Here is a 16,308-nt window from a genome sequence, read left to right on the forward strand (position 1 = left end):
GTATTTCTATTTTATGTTAAGATTTAATTCAATATGTAATAAGAAATACACATTTGACTTAACTATTTTTCAGAATTTATTCAGGTATCTTTAAACTCTTCTGTATAAAAGTATCTCCTAAACAAGAGATTTTTTTAAGAATCTCAAGACTATCCTCTAACTTAACTTTCTGAGAAGAAAACACTAGCTGTTGAGAAAGGCAAAATGACTTTTTAAATATGTGTGGAGATTAGGACAAATACATTTAAAATATCAACGAAAGATACATAAAGAAACTTGTTGGCTGGACACGGTGGCTCACGCCTGTAATCCCAGCACTTTGGGAGGCTGAGGCGAGCAGATCACTTGAGGTCAGGAGTTCGAGATCAGCCTGTCCAACATTATGAAAGCCCATCTCTACTAAAAATACAAAAACTTAGCTAGGTGTGGTGGTGCATGCCTATAATCCCAGCTACTTGAGAGGCTGAGGCAGGAGAATCGCTTGAACCCAGGAGGTGGAGGCTGCAGTGAGCTGAGATTGCACCACAGTACGCCAGCCTGGGCGACAGAGCAAGACAGTGTCTCAAAAAAGAAACAACAACAAGAACACAAAACAATGACAATCCCAAACAAGTAAAGTCATGATTTTCCTACATTGCTTCTATAATAAGAAAAAGTAAAATGAAGGGATATGGAATTTTTCAGGTTTGAAGGTTTTGTTTTCCCTTTTCAACAACAAAAAAGAAAAAAACTATTAATTAAATTCATTGTTTTAACATGGTATCCTTCAGTACCAGTGTCCTGTGAAGGGGGTGAATAAGTAATTTCATTGCCTACACAGTTGGAACAAAAGATAGGAGCTCAAATTATTGAATTAATGAGAAAAATGAGTTCAGCTATTTGGAAGTTATGATTTAGAAATCAGCCATTATTCAAGAGCTAGTTTAGAGTGCTTTCATAGATGAGGCAAAAAAGAAAGGCCAGAATCATATTTTCATATTTTGTGATGAAGAATTTTGGGATCTCAAACACTGAGTTTGAATATTTCGTTAAATTCAAAGATGTTTTCTGAAGATACATTTTGGCCCCACCCATACTGGGGCTTTTCTCTTTGTGAAGGTAGGAGTGTCCTGTATGAGAAATAATATAAGCCAAGTTTCTTATTTATCCAAATCTTAGAAGTTGGCATATCAAAGATTCACAATAAATGTGTAAAAAGTTTATAAGTGGTCCAAAGAATATAAAATTAATTAAACATCCTTGGAATTAATAACTTATATTTCCTCTTCCTCTGGTTCCCATCAACTATATTCAATGTTTAATAAACAAATACCGTTTTTCTTTGCTTAGCATAGGCTTTTAGAAAGATGATATTCAAATTGCACTTCAAGGCCTTACTTTTTTTTTTTTTTTTTTTGAGACAGAGTCTTGCTCTGTCACCCAGGCTGGAGTGCGGTGGCGCGATCTCGGCTCACTGCAAGCTCCGCCTCCCAGGTTTACGCCATTCTCCTGCCTCAGCCTCCCAAATAGCTGAGACTACAGGTGCCTGCCACCACGCCCGCTAATTTTTCGTACTTTTTAGTACAGACAGGGTTTCACCGTGTTAACCAGGATGGTCTCCATCTCCTGACCTCGTGATCCACCCGCCTCGGCCTCCCAAAGTGCTCGATTACAGGTGTGAGTCACCGTTCCTGGCCGAGGCCTTAAAAATTTTAAGAAAAGTTTTCCACAAGCTTTCAAGATTAGGGTCACAATATTATATTACATAAACACTCAACTGCTTTCTTTGTAGCACCACACTGTGATTTGAAACAACCCAGTGTTTTCTAATGGCTGAAATTGAGGTTGTGTGCAATGAGATAATTTTCATTTAGTTGTGCCTCATTGACATTTTCCCATTGTGCTATTTAACATTCTGGAGTAGATTTGTTGAAATATGTCAGTTTTCCCACTCTATGACTCTTTTGATTATGAATCTCTCTGATAATATGCAGCTGATTCACCATATTTAAACTCCTTCTCTCTCTCTTATCATCACAATCAAGTTATACATCATATTTGGTTAAAAAAAAAAAGGAAATAAGGAACTCCCTTTCCCCAAGACAGTGACAACAATCAAACAAATAAACATGTTTTTACTGACTCCACTTGACATACAGGATTACTAATGATCACTATTCTAGACAGAGTCTAAGGTCAAAAGAAAAAATGATGTTTAGAATGGAAAAGAATATATTAACAAAAGAAATGCCTCAGAAACAAACTTCTTTGGAATAGTCATCTGTTCATTTCTTAAACATTTTTTCAGTGGTTCCTATGTGTCAGTTACTGAGAATAAAAAAGTGTGTAAGACACAAGCCACAGCATTAGGGACTCCCAGAATAGTGGGTGAGTTTTACACTTAAAAAGAAAGTACAGAAAGTACAGTGAAGGTGACTTATGAGGTCAACCTTAAAGGAAAAGTAGGGTTTTCCCACAAAGGAGAGAAGCAATAGTCATTCTGGGGGGGAGGGGGGAGGAAGGAGGTAGACTAGCACAGAGCTAAGACAGTATATGGCATGTTGTGGAGGCAGCCATTGTGTGTGATTGAAGTATTGGTGACAACCAGGGAAGTAGTGGAGTCAATGTTTGAGAAATAGGTCGAGGCTTTGGGATGGACCTTTTAAGACATACTAAGGACAGTAAGTTTTATTTTGAAGGGAGTCATGAACCACTAAAGATTTTTAAGTAGGGGAGCAATTAATTGAAGTCTATAGTTTTTAGAAAATGGGTATGTTGGTTTCAGCAAGATGTGTGTGTAGTGGCAGGGTGAGGATGTGGATGGACCTTAGAGACAGGAGAACAACTAGAAGACCATATAATAGCCAAGTTAAATGATGAAGACCTGAAGTAGAGCAACTGCAGAGAGAATGGAAAGCATGGGATTTAAGATGATTTTTAAAATGTCTTAATACTGGATACAGGCCAAGAGAAAGCAGAAACAGTCAAAATCAACCTCTGAGAGTGAAGGATGCTTGTGGGGTGGATTCGAGATTAAAGAAATTGCCAAGGAAAGGGGCCAGCTCGGGACAAATAATACTACACAGCCATCAAAAAGAATGTGTTCATGTCCTTTGGAGGGACATGGATGAAGCTGGAAACCATCATTCTCAGCAAACTAACACAGGAACAGAAAACCGAACACCACATGTTCTCATTCATAAGTGGGAGTTGAACAACGAGAATATATGGGCACAGGGAGGGGAACATCACACACTGAAGCTTGTCGGGAAGTTTGGGGCTAGGGAAGGGATAGCATTAGGAGAAATACCTAATGTAGATGACAGATTGATGGGTGCAGCAAACCACCATGGCACATGTTTACCTATGTAACAAACCTGCACGTTCTGCACGTGTATCCCACAACTTAAGTATAATAAAAAAAGAACTTTTAAGTGGTGTTGACAGCTCAAATAAAGTCAGAAAACACGAATCTTTCAACCAGCATGTATATGCAATTTTCTCCAAAAAGTCTAAATATATCAGGTCACAACTAAAAAATAAAATCAGAAAAATTATCTGAAATCATTAATGATATCAGCAAACTTTGATATCTTCTCTAGAATGAAAAGTGTAAAAAAAACAACAACAACAACAACTATAATAGCAGTAGGATGAATTTCCATTTCTGGTAACAGTAATGAGAGAATTTGGATTGATATACCCGATGTAGTAAGATATATGAGATATAAAAACAGTAAAGACACCGGGCATGGTGGCTCATGCCTGTAATCCCAACACTTTGGGAAGCTGAGGCAGGTGGATCACTTGAGGCCTGGAGTTCTAGATGAGCCTGGCCAACATGTTGAAAACCCGACTCTACTAAAAATACAAAAATTAGCCAGGCATGGTGGCATGCGCCTGTAATCCCAGCTACTTGGGAGGCCAAGGCACGAGAATCGCTTGAACCCAAGAGGCAGAGGTTGCAGTGAGCGGAGATCAATCGTGTCATGTCACTGCACTCCAGCCTGGGCAACAGAGTAAAAACAAAACAAAACAAAACAAAAAACCAACCACAAACAAAAAACAGCAAAGAGCCTTTAATAAGATGGTGAAGATTTGGCACATGAAAACTTAGGAGAAGATCAGAAATCAGAGAGGTGAGGTCACTTTTAAAAGCCCTTGGGTATATGACTATCAGGAAAAAAGATCTGAGAATCCAGCTTTATACTTCAAGTAGCTGTCTGTGCTTCATAGAAAAGTCAAAGTCCTTGGCCCTCAGGTGGGGCTTTATGCTGGTGTCATGAAAGGTCATACTCTCCTTTAGGGGAGGAGTGAACCTGCCATTCCTCTCACTGATTTGCAGCCTTCTTGTCACAGAGGTGATTCAGGGAACATCAGGAGCTGTACTTTGTCTAAGACGATTCTGGTCTGATATCGCCCCCAGGTGCCTGGCAGAAGCAAACCAAAGTCTTCTCTGGAGGAAAACATTATCACTTAGGTCTCAACTTACTCTTACGATCTTTAATTATAATGTAATTTTAAAAATACATTTCCAGCAAAAAGTCAAAGATACCCAAGCAACCACGAAATTAAGACACCATGAATGAGAACTAGTAGGAACAGTAATAATAGAAACAAATTCAGTAACACTTGAGATAATATAATTATCAGAAATATATTATAAAACTACACTTAGGATGTTCAAAGGAATAAAAGCCAAGATTGACAATTTTATACAAGAATTAGAAACTATAAAAGTGATATAATAGTAGCAGAGAAATTGTCTCCTTTTCTTTCAACACTGTTTGGCCACACAGTTTAAAATTCTTCATTTTAGAATTTTACATTTTGTATTCTCTTTGTGTATGTGTTTTGTTTTTGACACACTGAAAAAAAACCCAAATCCCACACTGATAAACCTAACATATTTTCATTTATTATATAATTCAATCAAACACATATTAGTTACATAAATGGCATGCCTACATGTGTTTGTGTGTGTACCCGAGTGTATGGTAAGCACCCAGGTGCATGCATTCACAAACTTCTTGGAAGCACGTGTGATTTCTGCCAGGTTCATTCTTATCGTCAACCATTCAGTACACAATTGGTAATGCAATGTCACAAGGCATCCAATGTGACCACAGAAAATTTACAAAGTTAACACCTGGTCATGGGGAAATGAAAATTAACCACAATTGGCAATTGTTTGCAACCTAAAGGGGTTAATTGTAAGTATTACCCAAGGTTAACTATCATTTAACAAATTGTCTAAACTGTCACAAGGTCAGATGTTTATGCTGAAAAGCAAAATACTGGTGGACTTAGTACACTGACTTTAAAACTCTCAAGTCAGATTCTTTCTTGAGTATAGGTCTTGCTTGACAAGAAAAGAGGGGGGCTGAGTAGTCATATTCATCAGAGGTCTGGAGGGAGAAGGAGGACTGAGAGGGAGGGAAAATTGGACAGAGAAAGGAGGAAAGGGGCATCAAAACTGAGCTCTGCCAACTTCACATTTGTTTGGCCTTACTAGATTACTCAGCAGTTGTAAAATCAAATGACTTTATCAATATAATGACCAGTTTTCATTTTAGAAGAGTAACACAGTATATTACTATTCTCATCAAAGTTGAATGAAAAATCCATAATAAGCCCCTTCATTGTTTGTACCTAGTTTAGCCAACTTAGCTCATTAGAATCTAGTCTATTTGACAAGACAAAAAACTGGCCAGTTACATTTAACAACTGTTCATCTGTGCACTCTGTAATAACAGCGTCAGCAGATTTATTTTCCCCATATAAAGTAGAATTTCCAATTCACACCATGTACTCTGTGACTATTATGGACAGTATTTATTCAGAAGGAATGCTGTGCAAGTTTGGAAAAGCTGTCTCTAAGAGCAGAGGGAGAGGTCATTTGACAAAACAAGACACAAAACCTATACATGGGCAAAACATGAAGAGAACTAAAGTTTGTCATTCTTTTCAAGAAGAAGTTTGAAATCCTAGAACAGTGCGACAACAGCAAAATCAGACAACCCTTCCTCTCCCTCGTCTTCTCTCAAGCTCTGTAAAATCAGAATGCCTCCATTCACTTAGCAAATATCAGCTTTTCTTTCTCTTTTGAAGGAGGGGAACCTGCTTGGAATTAATAAGGCAACACTAAAAAATAACTTCTATTAATTCTTCTCTTTCTGAAAACTGCCTATTTTTTCTCAGTTGCTTTTTAAAAAGTAGAATATCTTCTAAAGGCTCCTTATGCAGTTTTAGGTCACCTTTAAGAGCACCTTTCCTCTCCTTTTTCCTTCTTTTTTTGTTTCTCAAATTGGGAAGTGACTTAGTACCATGCAGGGGAAACTGAACTCCATCTCACAATAATATACTTTCATCCAATGGCATAATAGACACAGTAACACTCAGTCTGTGTTGTGACATAAAACTACTGAGATTGTAACTCAGTAAACTCATAGTGCATAGAGAAGAATAGAGGAAAAAACAAATAAGGATAAAGTCGAAACTGAAGTTACAGACCTGCAATGTAAATTTCAAAACTAAGCTAAAATCCTCTTTCTGTTGCACAAAATGTAAAATACCAACTATCTTAAGAAAGATAAGCAAGCTACAACAGTGAAAAATCTTTACTATCACCTTTTCATTCACACCGATAAAAAGAAAAATTCAACATTAACCATCCCAGAAAAGCGATGCACCTTAAAAACCAATCTTTTCACTTACCCTACAGCATGCACACCATGATTTCTTAAATCCTTTTAATTCCAGTACATCCAGAACATACATGAATTCTTAGCACATCCATTTAAAGAACAAACTTGAACCAAATTGTTAATTACAACAGAGATCATAACAGAACTCCCTGAACTTCTAGGGAGAGCTATGAGTATGAAATCCAGCCTCTAGATCCTGGTGTATACTGTGTCTATCTTTAACTTGAAAATGATTTGGTTTCACATTCCATTGAAGTCCCACTGGCAGATGCCTTTGGTAAGCTCGCCAATGGCAGGCTTTCATGCGCCTTCCCTCCCCCCTCCCTCTGACTGAGCTTCCGCTGTTACCTCTAATGCTGATTTACTCAGCTGTCTTTTTACCTGTCTCTGTGTGGGTAAAAGGAGATGCTTTCATTGATGGATATTACGGAAACACTTGGAAGCTGAACATCAGCCCGAGGACTCACTGTGCTTCGCCTGCCATCCCCTCCCCCTACTCACTGCCAGAAACCAACTGACTTCCAAACTTGGCTGCCTGAAAAAGAATGTTCTCTGATTGGCATTCCTGGAAGCAGAAAGCAAGGCAGCTCAAGTTTTGTACTGTTACTCAGCATGAACAACTTCCCAGGTACACAAAATACAAATCAGTTTTTTTTTTCTTAACTTTGAGGAGAACTGAAAAAATATTCTAGGGTATTAAAAATATTTTTATTGTAGGACAGCATTTAAGTTTTAATATCCACATATAATTTTACAGAGAATGGCTATGACTGTAGTAAGAAAGGGAAATGGCAAATTTTTTGTTAAAAGTTGAATGAGTCTTAGTAAATGAGTTGGGATCCGTTAAGAGGAAGAAATCATCGTGCCGCCTGCTTGCCAGTGTTTTGGAGGGCAACTGTTCAATCTGTACATTTTCTGTTAGAGAAAAACTTGCTGTAAGAATTGTGGAAAAACTGATTTCAACGGGAGAGGGTGCAAAACCACTTCTACCTTCCTATTGAAACTTCTTTTTTCAGGACTGTCTTGCAAAATGTGAGTGCGGACTGGAAAAGGAAATGAGTGTGTGTGTGTGTGTGTGTGTGTGTGTGTGTGTTATACACATGTATATCTGAAAGAAGATAAATTGAGTGAATGGAAACAAGGAAAAAGATACACATTTCATCAAATAGAGTCTGACATGAATTAACAATAATGGGTCCCTTTAAATCACCATTAATTAACTTGTGTTTAATATTTATTAATATTTAGTGGTAACGGGGGCCAAAAGATCTCCTGCCTCTGAAAATAACTAACCACTTTATGTTCAAAACATGCAATTCTACAGACCACACAACTTCTTCAAAAGCCTAATGAAGGCTTTATAATTTTGGTAATTGGACACATCTCAACCCTAGGCATTTCGGGGTTTCCAAATTTCAGCTAGCTGTGGCTGCCAGCTCTAGGCAACTGTCAGCTGGCTGGGCTCAGGGTGGTGGTGTGGCCGCAGCTGCTCCTTGGAACTTACGTGGACATCTCAAAAATATTCAACGGCAAAACGGTGATGCCAGAAAGCAAGCTTTCTGTTTTTGTTTGTTTGTTGATGGTTTTGAATCTTCTATTTTAGGTTATATTTTACCATATCTAGGGCAATACCATTTTGAGAAACCACGAGGGAAAACTTGATGAACTGGCATCATATTACTAGCCTATTTCAGTGATATTTTGATGCCCCATACAGATTGGTGGCCAACCAGCTTTTAGCCTTTTAGCCTGACTTTGTTACTAGATGTCTTTTAAAAAGATCAAAAGATAGAAACCGAGGAGTAAGAAACTTTCCTTAATGTTGTTCCCAAAGTTGACAGTTTCTTAGGGAAACTGCAGGCTCTATGTAATGCTGACAGACAGGCATTCTAATGACTTCACAAATAAATGGAAAGAAATAACCCTATAGTCCAGAAAGTACACATTTCTGTCCCTGTGTTTCTTTATCCCTCTGTCAAAAACACGCCTTCTCAAGGCTAACAGATGGTGTCAAAACACAAACGAACTAAGAAGGATGGACAGAGGTGCGGCCATCGATGGTTCACATTCAGCTGCTCTGTTCACCTTTGTTGTATCTCAGAGTGAGCACTAGCACATCACTGATACTCAAAAAATGGTTGTTGAAACTGAAGAACTGCTCATGTACAAGTGTACCTCTTAACCTATGGAAAATGGTTATTTGTTGGCCCACATTTTAGATAAATATGTTTTGTATTTGTCTTGGGAAAAATATGCTTCTCTTCAAGCAATTAACCAAAAAATTATATAGAATGTATGGTATGTACCAAGTGCCTTTACTGAAGCCAAAAAAAATCATACATCTTATGTATGTATGTATGCATGTGTGTGCTTCTAAATATTAACATGGTAAATATTTGTTAAGAGCACTTCTACCAATCTTGGTGGCTTATAAGAAAAATAGAGAAAAAAATGAAATGTTTAGGTTTGCTAATATTTCCCAGTAATGAGTGAACTATAACAATTTTCCTTATTGAACTGTTACTGGCCACTCCTTATAGTGCAACATTCATCAATCAAATATCTCCTAAGATTCCCAACTTTATCTCTGCTGCTATTTCCAGAAATCTCAGAACACTCTGCAACGGGAATAGGAGCATTAGTCCAGATGCAAGTGTGAGTGAGCACAATCAATTTTTTTCTTCCTTTTTCCCCTAACCTTCACAAGGCCATTGATAAGATTTACAATGGCTAGAACTCAGTCTTTATCATGAGTAAATGTTTTTCTCTTTCATAAGCACTAACATGAGAGTCAGGATTAGATCAGAAAAACAGCTTCTAGGGCTTGCTTCCAGAGAAAACTGGGCATGTAACAGGCAAATCAGATACCCTTGATTTATCATGAACAAGAAGTTAATCTCTCCTCCATTCTCCAGAAATAGATTCTATTAGCACAGTTCTGTGGATGGCAAATGCTGGTAGCAGGCTCCTTGCAGGGGTGACCAAGGTGTTCAAACACAGGTCTTAGCTGATCTGTGAGACATCCATGTGTATGAAGAACATGGTCACTGAAAAGCAAATGACCTCTGTTATTTTTTTCCTCCGTAATAAATATCCTTAAGAGACTAGGACAGGAAATATTCTCATGGTGATAGTTTTATAGCTGATATTTTTGTCATATCACTTATTTTTAAAAGCATATACTTTTTTATGCAAAAATAATTTGGAGCATAATTGTGATTTTTGTTAAAAGAGAAAACATCAGTACATCCAAGTCATTTAAAAGTAATTAAAATAGACACTGTCCAAGAAAAAGTAGAAAAACTATACATAAACTGCATTAGAAAACAGGGGCTCTACAAACAATATGGAAGATTCAAAGCAGCAGCATGCTATTTATTATCTTATTAAATTCAATCAACTTAAAAATATACCCAGCAATCTCTCTTATGGGTATATACCCAAAGGAAATACACCAACTCCTAAAGGTATCTGCACTTCCATGCTCATCGCAGCATTATTCACAATAACCAAGATGTGGGAACAACCAAAGTGTTCATTGACAGAGAAAAGAAATTGTGATATACACATGCAGAATCTTATCCAGCCCTCCAAAAAGAGATCCTGCCATTTGCTATAACATGGATAAACTTGGGGGACATTATGCCAAGTGAAATAAGCCAGGCACAGAAAGACAAATCCTGCGTGATCTCACTTATATGTGTAATCTTTTAAAAACATCAAATATATAGAAATAGAGTAAAGCAACAGTTACCAGGAGCAGGCAGAAATGGGAAGATACAGATCAAAAGGTACAAAAAGAGAGCTATATAGCATGAATAAGTGTAGAGATTTAGCATACAATATGCTAAGGTGCAATCTCGGCTCACTGCAAGCTCCACCTCCTGGGTTCACATCATTCTCCTGCCTCAACCTCCTGAGTAGCTGGAACTACAGGCACCTGCCACCATGCCCGGCTAATTTTTTGTGTTTTTTAGTGGAGACGGGGTTTCACCGTGTTAGCCAGGATGGTCTTGATCTCCTGACCTCGTGATCCACCCGCATCGGCCTCCCAAAGTGGATTATTAGGTACTCTTAACACACACACACGTGCGCATACACACGCATGAAAGTATAGGAAACAATGGAATATTAATTTAACTGTGGTAATCACCTCACTATATATATCAAAACGAGTGTATCAAAACATCATGTATACCTTACACACATACATTTTAAAAATGAAAACCACAGCAGCATGCTATCGATAATCCTATTAAATGCCAATAAACTTAAACATTGGTTGAAATGGACACCTGTTATGTATGCCTATCACATGAAAATAACTGTAATCATGCAAAGGCCTGTATGTACAAATATACTAATTACAAAAGATACTTAGTATTATATATTTAGTTAGTAGAGTATTATAAATATAATTCATATAGTATTAATATAAAATATAATTAGTATATTTGATAGCAAATAATGGAGAACAATGATAGGTTTTTTTTTTTTTTTTTTTTTTTTTGAGACAGAGTCTCGCTTTGTCACCCAGGCTGGAGTGCAGTGGCGTGATCTCGGCTCACTGCAAACTCTGCCTCCTGGGTTCACGCCATTCTCTTGCCTCAGCCTCCTGAGTAGCTGGGACTAGAGGCGCCCGCCACCTCGCCCGGCTAATTTTTTGTATTTTTAGTAGAGACGGGGTTCCACCATGTTAGCCAGGATGGTCTCCACCTCCTGACCTTGTGATCCACCTGCCTCAGCCTCCCAAAGTGCTGGGATTACAGGCCTGAGGCACTGCACCCGGCCTAACAATGATAGTTTTGATAAAAAACAGAATGGTATAGGCTAATGCTTACTTAGGTTAAAAATCAGCTTGTATGTGTACATGCACCATGATTTCAACTCTATTAGAACACCTGTAGGCACCGGAGAGGAACATAAAGGCTGAAAAATTCCTATCAAAATGATTGTGGATCCTTTATGAAAAATCTTAATTCACTTTTTGTAAATTTTCTGTAATGACATTATTTTACCTTCATAATCTACACACACACACACACACACACACACACACACACACACACACACAAAATAATATTCAAGTAGAAATAATTGCAGCATTTCCTCATTCCTCACCCTCTTCCTCATCTTTGAAGAGGCATTTCTAGTTCTCTGGATCTTTGTTGCAGGAGCTTATGGGGGAGAGGAGCATAAGGGGATGAAGATGCTCTTTAATGTCTAAAGAGACATAGGAGAAGATTAATGGGACTTATGTTGGTTTTAAGAAAGGGAAAGAAGGGAAATACCCAAGAAAAAGAACACTCTTAAGACAGTGAGAATGAGAGAAGAGCAGGCAGGAAACAGAATCTGGCACACTATAGGTAGGGGTTGGGGGCAGACTGTAAGTCGGGTTGGGGAGTAGCTACTTCAATGAGGCAGACTTTGAGGAGATCAAGATCTCAAAAAGAGGTTTAGGATATTTGACCCTAGGATATCTGTCTGAGTGTTTTGTGATTTCTTCTCATAAAACACTTGAGAGGTTTTACTTTTGAAGATATGGTAGTACCAAGCTTGTGCATCTTTGGGACACTTCATGATATAGACATGAATCTTAAATGTATAGATGTATTTGGTTACATAAACATTTTTGAAAAGTTGGTGCCAATTTTTGGGTTGTGGTGGTTGTTACAACTGGTTTTCTTTGATAGGGTAAGAAATCAGTTTTACTCTTGTCTATACAAACTTTCTGGATCATTTTCTTCTACTTGCATTTCCTTTCCTGTGTCTCTCTCAGTTCCCATGATGGGTATCTATTACAGTCTCTTGGACTGACTGCTGAATGTAAAGTGGCCAGCCATTCTGTTTTGTCTGAGCCTGAGGAACTTCCTGGGATACAGGATTTTCAGCCCTGAAACTAGGAAAGTCCCAGACAAACCAGAGTTGGTCATCCTATATATGTGATCTGGAAGTTTTAAAGTTATACGTATGCTTTTGATAAAGATTAGCCTTTTTATTAATTAGAAAGTGTTTGGCCCAAGTAGACCAAAACCCTGAAAATAAAGATTTCATTTGGTCTTTATCCCTTGTTAGCTGCACAACCTGGGAGAGGTCCACCACCAACGGTCACTATTTCTTCATCCCTACAATGAGAATAATAATACTTCAAAGAGTTGTTGTCAACTTCAAATGAGATATGCATATAAGTTCAGAATACATAAAATGTGTAAATCTATACTTTATAGCAAATATATTTTATATAAACTTTATACTAGATTACATATATTTTTCAAAGCAGATTTTAATTACTTTATATTGAGAAATAATGGAAGCATAAAGAACAGGCACAGCATTTCACACTATGTGGAGTGCAGAGGAGAACAAAGAGAATGAAAGAGACAGACTGACTGACTAAGGATGTACATTTTTTCAGGAGTGTCTGTTTTAGCATTTGATTTTCTCCTAGATTAAACTCACCAAGTTAAGGATGTTTTGTCTTTAAGTGGTTATAAAGCCCCAGTAAAAACCAATATAACATGCTTGCAAAACATATGGGTTATCTTCAGTATGAAAGAAATAAAGATTTTTAGCCTGTGCAATATAGTGAGACCCCATCTCTACAAAAAAAAAAAAAAAAAAAAGCCAGGCATGGTGGCATTTACCTGTGGTCCCAGCAAGTAGCTGGGACCTACCCAAGTAGGGAGTCTGAGATGGAAGGATCGCTTGAGCCCAGGAGTTGCAGTGAGCTGTGATCACACCACTCCAGGTGTCTGGGTGTCACTCCAGGTCTGGGTGACAGAGAAAAACCTTGTCTCCAAAAAATAAAAAATTAAAATAAAAACTAAAGATTTTGTTGTATTTTTTTTCTATACCTTGGGGGTGGGGATACTTTTCCTTTGTGGAACCAAAGGCAGCTTTAATTGGAGCACAATCATAAATATACCCACCACTCAGTGAAACCAGAATGTTCAACTTCATCCCAAGGACAGAGGACCACCTCTATTGGATTACTTATTTGAACTCTGCCAGCATATACTGTATGTGATACTGCTTAAGAAGTGAGGGTAAGGCCGGGCACGGTGGCTCAAGCCTGTAATCCCAGCACTTTGGGAGGCCGAGACGGGTGGATCACGAGGTCAGGAGATCGAGACCACCCTGGCTAACATGGTGAAACCCCGTCTCTACTAAAAAACAACAAAAAACTAGCCGGGCGATGTGGCGGACACCTGTAGTCCCAGCTACTCGGGAGGCTGAGGCAGGAGAATGGCGTGAACCCGGGAGGCGGAGCTTGCAGTGAGCTGAGATCCGGCCACTGCACTCCAGCCTGGGTGACAGAGCGAGACTCCGTCTCAAAAAAAAAAAAAAAAAAAAAAAAAAAAGAAGTGAGGGTAAAATTTGGTTGTGGAGCAAAATGAAAATATACTTAATGTCATCATTTAAAACATGCAAACTTTCATAATCAAATATCTAATCCATATTTGAAATCCAAGTGAAAACTGGTTCTAATTCAAGTTTTTTAAAAGATCTATCCAGGGTTAGAAATAGGACAATTCTGAAAATGACAGGTGATAACCAAACTGGATGGAGTTTGGTAGTTTGAGTCAGCATATTCATTTGTGTTCTGGAGGCTGGAAAGTCCAAGACGGGTGGCTGTATCTGGTGAGGAACTCATGCTGCTTCGTAACAGGGTGGGAAGGTGAGAGGGGAATGTGCACACACATACACACACACACACACACACACACACACACACACACACACCCCAACAGGAGAGGTAGCTTTACTTTGTAACAACCTCGAAGTAACTAAGAATTCACTCCCATAAGAAAGGCATTGCTCCCTCTTAATGACCTAATAATCTACCCTTGGAGGCCCCATGTCCCAACACCACCACATTGAGAACCAAGCCTCAACATGAGTTTTGGTGGGGACAAATCATATTTCAACCACAGCAATTTGGGAACAGTTTTTCTCCAAATAAGCATACTACTATCAGTGTTTTTCAAACTTGCTGTTGTTTTCTATGGAACCTTTTCTTCAAAGGAAATAGTTCACTGAAACATAACAATGACAAGGCATAGCTCCTTCAGCAGTAACAGGTGTAAAGCCTGTGGCCCCATTTATTCAGCCCCCTCCTCCACGAGACACTCCCTGTGGGGACTCCAGGAGCCCTCCATGAACCTGGGAAGCACTGCTTGAAAACCACAGAGCTCTAGTATTCATGGCATTCATGTTCTTTACAATTAGCTTTTTCATATTAATAAAAATTCATGCACATATTCTTAAAAACCACACATAAAACTGTAGAGCTTAAAAGAATTTCCTATCCACTTCTCTATACCTTTGAAGTCCAGAGGCAACTATCTTCATCTAACTGTTCATTATGATGATGATTCCATATTCCCACATAATACTCATATACCTACTTTTTGATTTTCATATGTTGATATTATCTGTTGGCCTCCTACTATGGGAGATAAGGATTCTATATAGGATATTATACATAATACTTCCTCCAGCGTGTGTGTCCTCTCTTCCTATCTCTCTCTCTCTTTCTTCTTTCCTGCCTCCCCGTCACGTTTTCTCATTCTCATACCACACACATGAGCACACACATGCTTCCCTTAGCTTAATCTTCCCAATTTAACCACACAACAATCTTAGATAAAGCACTAATTAGTGTTTACATTATTTTAACTTGTATATATCATCCACATGTAAGCCACATGGGAATTTATGATTATATTTCTTTTACACATTTTTCTTTTTCTTTTTCCTGACATTAGTTGTGTCATATTTTGTTTTCTTAATTTTTCATCTGCCCATCTTATATTTTCTCAAATTCTCCAATAGAAATGCAACACTCCTCTTAATACAGTCAAATATGTTAGTTCTTTTTTTCTTTTTTTTTTTTAAGTACCCTCATGCTTTTTGTGGCAAGATTCTACTGAGCTGTCACCCTAGGACTGCTCTTTGCCTCTCTGTAGTTTGGGTCCCATTCCCTGAATTCTTTGTTTTTCTTTCTCGATGGACTCCCTCATGGGTGGGTGGGTGAGCATGCCGGAGCTTCCCGAGAAAGATGTTTGGGACAAACACATTTTTGGAGAACTTAGGTGTTTGAAAATATTTCTTTATTCTCTTCTTACATTAATTGTTTCTTTGACTTTATACATAATTCATTGTTTAGAAATACTTTTTCCTCAGAAATTTCAAGAGATTTTACTGTCTTTTAGCTTCCAGTGTTATTAAGAAGTTATTTTGTTCCCCGATTCATTTTACTTGACTTTCTATCTTTCTTTGTTCCTTTTGTTGCTTGTTCATTTCTTCCTTCTCCTCTTCCCTCTCTCTTTCTTCTCTCTGAAAACACTTATGATTTCTTCTTTATCCCTGGTGTTCTATTGTCTTTTTACACTATATTTGGTGTGATATGCACGAGTTCCCCCAGTTGATTGTGTTTGAAATTCAGGGACTTTTACTCATTCATTCAGTTCCAGGAAATTTTGTTATGTACTTTTAGCAATTTCTGACCTCTATTTCTTCTGTTCTTTCATTCCGAAACTAACTTTTAGACTCAAACTCTAACGTTATTTTCTATTTATCTTCTTTTTGTCATCTATCTCTACAAGAGTCTCTCATCTTT

The 16,308-nt window shown here is 38.0% G+C and overlaps 1 protein-coding gene across 30 annotated transcripts in view; it reads right to left on the minus strand.

Annotated features, from left to right (window-relative positions):
• Positions 1 to 16,308, minus strand: part of DTNA (dystrobrevin alpha) — a 410,388-nt gene that overhangs the window by 292,091 nt on the left and 101,989 nt on the right. For 18 of the 30 annotated variants that reach the window (XM_005586914.4, XM_065533927.1, XM_005586920.4 and 15 more), the window contains exon 1: positions 6,697 to 6,900. The exons of 11 other annotated variants lie outside the window; for them this stretch is intronic. The gene's annotated coding sequence lies outside the window, so the exon portion shown is untranslated. Of the gene's footprint in view, positions 1 to 6,696; positions 6,901 to 7,067; positions 7,189 to 16,308 lie in introns of those variants that run through there. One more of the 30 variants, XM_074022599.1, reaches the window with a different exon arrangement.

The sequence above is a fragment of the Macaca fascicularis genome, chromosome 18, assembly GCF_037993035.2.
Source record: "Macaca fascicularis isolate 582-1 chromosome 18, T2T-MFA8v1.1".
NCBI classification, from domain to species: domain Eukaryota; kingdom Metazoa; phylum Chordata; class Mammalia; order Primates; family Cercopithecidae; genus Macaca; species Macaca fascicularis.